A 5,171-nucleotide genomic window follows, 5' to 3' on the forward strand; every position below is an offset into this window, starting at 1 on the left:
GGTTCTGGATCGGGGAACGAACGTCGATGAAGCTATGAGAGAAATAGGGACAAAGAGACGATCGGGGGATTTATGAGAGAAAGAAGGCATCGAGTGATTTAGGGGGAATGATTTTCAGTACCATAAATGCCCTTAGATTAATTTAAGTATCATACCCCCGTGTTTAATTCTTTTCAAATATTTACAACAATGCCAAAAACATCTCAACCTTCTAATATTTTAATCTAATGTCCCTCGTTTGGTTATCGGGTTCTCAGGAAAATATGAGTTCTCAAATGATCCTTGTTCTCTCTCTCTCTCTCTCTCTCTATATATATATATATATATATATATATATAAAGAGAGAGAGAGAGACAGAGAGATCTGGTGAAGACTAAAAAAATAGGGAAGATAATTCTCCATCAACCACTTCGTCAAGGCAAAAACGTCAAACTTAATATTTTGACATGACATGTTCGTATGTGGCCTACGTCCGTCTAATGTAATATGGACTCGGAAGTATAATCATGTGCAACGAACGCCAATGTTCACATGCGATATACGCACACTAAAAAATATTTTTTTAAATAAATATAAACACAATTTTTAGTTTATTTTTGTTTTATTTTTTACTTATTTATTGTATTTTGTTTTTGTTTTTTACCTACTTTGGTCTTTTTATAAGTTTTTAATTTTAATATTTTTAGTACATTTTTAATGTTATTTGTGTTTTTATTTTGTTTTCTCTATACTATTTTATACATTTTTTTTTATTTTTTCAACTAGATATTGGTACGAGTTTTTGATATGATAATTATAAAAGTTTCAAATCATAAGATATTAAACATCATAATATATTCAGATCATAATATTTTTGAATCATATTGTTTTGAATTATAAAGTTTTGGATCATATTACTTAGAATTATAGTATTTTAAATCATATAATTTTTGAATCATATGGTTTTAGATCATAATATATTAAATTAGATTAAGTTTCTACTCATAACAAATTTTGGATCATTACACTTTTTGAATAATTTAATTATGAATTATAAAAAATAAGATTAAAGATCAAAGCATGTTTTGATCAAAATACTTTTGGAGGACAATAAATTAAGGATCATAAACTTGTTGAATCATAATTTTTTTTGGATAACAAATATTTTGAATCATCTCATTTTGGATCATATTATTTTCAACATTATTCTTTTTAATATTTCAATCCTTTAAAATAAAGTGTGATATCTAAACCTTATTTTTTGAAATGTTCTTTTCAAAAAGTTCATAATATATTACACATACCAATCTTTTAAAATGATTTGTAATATGGAGACGGTCGTATTCAAGGATAACCTAGAAATCTTTTGAGACTTCATTGAAAAACTAAGTTGACTCCTTCACCTAGAAAACTTTTGTGACTTCATGAGTGTACTTAATCGAGCTAAGAACTCTTAGTCACATTAATTAGAACACCAGTCATATTCTAATATATTTAACTATGTTTAGAATAAATTTAAATATAGAGATGATCGTATTCTCATAATTCATACAAATTAAATTTAGCTAGACCCCACAAATAAAATTTAGTTAGGCCCATTAATAAAGTCATTTCTTTAAGCTAAGCATGAAATGTAGAGCTTGAGTTGTACGACTTTGTTATTCTAGAAATGCGATTTGATTTGGATCTAGTACTTGGATATTGGAATACTGTAAGCACATCTATTATATTGTTTTCATATATTGGGATATGATATCCACATTAATACTTGTTGTATTACATATTAACATGTTTAATCTATGAATAATCAAATTATTCTAAAAGTTGATAGTTATTCATAATTGTTGGAATAATAATGAAGTAAGACTAATATGAAATATGGAATCGTCTATAACATGAGAATATGGAATCTCTCATTGATGAGTTTTCTTGATAGTTTTTCATAAACCTATCAACTACAAAAATGCAATAACTTACTTTGGACCTGATAAATGACTTGGAGTCATGGATAATGAGATGCAATCGACATATAATAATCAAGTATGGTCATGATTAATCATCATCCTTATAGTAAGACTAAAATGAATAAGTGATTCTTTTTTAAAAGAAAACAAATATGGATATTTATACACATTTAACAAGACTTGTTAAAAAAGGCATCACTTATACTCATGTCATTTATTATGATAAAACCTTTTTTCAAATGGATATGATTAGATCAACAATAATATTATTTACCATAACTACTTATTATTATGATGAGATATAACAAATAAATTTCAAGAAAACCACTTTTCTTATTAGAGACCTACTTGTAGATGTGTATATAGCTTATCCTAGAGGGTTTGTTAATCTGAGATATCCTAACAGAATGTATAAGCCTTAAGATCCATTTATGTATATAAGCCAAACATCTTAAGGTTAGAATCATCATTTTATTTGAAAAAACTAAGTATGTTTTTATATCAAAATGAAGATAACATTCCTGTTTATTAAAAAAATAGTATGACCATAGTGATATTCCTAATCTTATATGAATAAGACATACATTAATCATGAGAAATTACATTCCGACTACGCAAGGTTGTTTCACCTTGACTCAGAAAGTATTTATGTAGTTAAAGACTTATAAAAAACAAAATGCATTATTGGAATGTAAAATCTATAGAGATAGATAAAATAAATGTTGAAGTTTTAAATCTTTAGACATATGCTGACAATATCTTGAAAGAGATCAAGATACACGATTACATTATAGGACTCTTAGCATGGCTACATGGCACCATTTTGAGCTTGCCTAAAAATGACCTAGAACATTGGTTTTGAGCTAGATAAAATGATTTGTATTCTATTTGTTGACAAATGAATTCATAATTTATGACATTTTTTGCACAAGACCAGGTATATGATAACTGTATGAACATATCAAAAGATACCAATAAGATACATGGGAAAGTCATTAGATGATGGTAAGGACATTCTAAAAGAACTAGAGAATGCACATGGGATAATCAGTTTAGAAGAAGATCTTTATATAAAGATCTATACATGATGTTGACTTAAAAAAATAGAGATATTTATGAATTATAATTGGATTATGACTTAATTATGATTAAAGAATGAGTTTTGTTGTAACTAGCTCCAAGAAAAATATAACTACACAATCTACTACAAAATCATAATACATTGCTACTTCAGAAGATGCAATCAAATATAATTGGGTTAAAGAGTTCATAAAAAAAAAAAGTTGACTCCTTCCATTCAAGGGTAACCTATAAATATTTTGTGACTTCAAAAATGTACTTAATCAAGCTAAGAACTCTTAGTCACTTCAGAACAGTAATCATATTCTCCATGGTATTTAACTATGCTTAGCATAAAGTTAAATATGGAGATGATCGTATTCACATATTTCATACAAATTAAATTTAGTCAGACCCCACAAAATAAATGTAGTTGGTACCATTAATAAAGTCTTTCCTTTAAACTAAGAATGAAGTTTCGAGCTTGATTTGTCGGGCATTGTTATTCTAGAAATGGGATTTGATTTGGATCTATTACTTGGATATACGAATACTAGCACAAAAACTATTACATTATTTTCATATATTAGGATATGATCTTCACATTAACACTTTTTGTATTCTATATTAACATGTTTAATGCATGAATAATCTAAATATTATAAAAGTTCATAGTTAGTCATAATAATGTGAACAATTATGAAGTAGACTAATATGTAATATAGAATTGTATGTAACATGAAAATTATAGAATCTCTCATTGATGAGCTTTCTTAATAGTTTTTGGTAAACTTATCAACTACGAAAATGCTATATCTAACTTTAAACATGATAAATGACTTAGAGTCATTGACAATGAGATGTAATCCATGTATAACAATAAAGTATGGTTTTGATTAATCATCCTCCATATAGCAAGACTAACAAGAGTAAATGATTCTTTTAGAAAAAAAACAAATATGGATATTTATACACATTTAGCAAGACTTGTTATAAAAGGCTCCACTCATACTTATGTCATTGACCATGATGAAACCTTTTCTCAAGTAGCTATATATAGATAAATAAGGATATTATTTACCATAAATACATATTATGATTATAAGATATGGCAAATATATTTCAAGAAAACCATTTTTCTTAACAGAAACCTACTTAGAGATGTGTATATAACTTATATTGGAGGTTTTGTTAATCCGAGATATCCTAACAAACTATATAAGCCTTAAGATCCATTTATGGATATAAAGCAAACATCAAAGGTTGGAATCATCATTTTAATTGAAAAAACAAAGTATGTTTTTATATCAAAATGAAGATAGCATCCATTTTACTAAAAAATAGTTGGATCATAGTGATATTCCTAATCTTGTATGAATAAGACAAAATTAATCATGAGAAATTACATTCTGACTCTGCAAGATTGTTTAGCATTGACTTGAAAAAGTATTTCTAAAATGAAAGACTTAGGAAAGAAAAAAATGCATTCTTCGAATGTAAAATCTATGGAAATAGATAAAATGAATGTTGAAGTTTTAAATCTTTATACATATGTTGAAAATATCTTGAAAGAGATCAAGATACAAGATTCCATTGGAAGACTCTTGGCATACCACATGGCACTATTTTGAGCTTGCCTCAAAAGGACCTAGCATATGGGTTTGAGCTAGATAAATGATTTGTAATCTATTTTCTTTAATAGATGAATTCATCATTTATGCCATTTTATGCACAAGACCAGGTATATGATTTTGTTCTGAACATATCAAAAGATACCAATAAGATACATGGGAAATTCATTGGATGTTTGTAAGAACATTCTAAAACTATTTAAGAAGAACTAAAGAATGTACATGAGATAATCAGTTTAGAAGAAGATTGTTATGTAAAGAGCTACACAAGATTTTGACTTCAAAAATAAGTGGAGATAATTATGAATTATAATTAGATTATGACTTCATTATGAGTAAAGAATGAGTTTTGTTGGAATTACACATATATTGAAAATATCTTGAAAGAGATCAAAATACTAGATTACCTTGGAGGACTCTTGGCATTTCCACATGACACCATTTTGAGTTTACCTCAAAATGACCTAGAACATAGGTTTGATCTAGATAAAATGATTTATATTCTATTTGTTTTGACAAATGAATTCATAATTTATGC

The sequence above is a fragment of the Lactuca serriola genome, chromosome 6, assembly GCF_051521515.1.
Source record: "Lactuca serriola cultivar US96UC23 chromosome 6, Lser_US96UC23_V15, whole genome shotgun sequence".
Classification (NCBI taxonomy): Eukaryota; Viridiplantae; Streptophyta; class Magnoliopsida; order Asterales; family Asteraceae; genus Lactuca; species Lactuca serriola.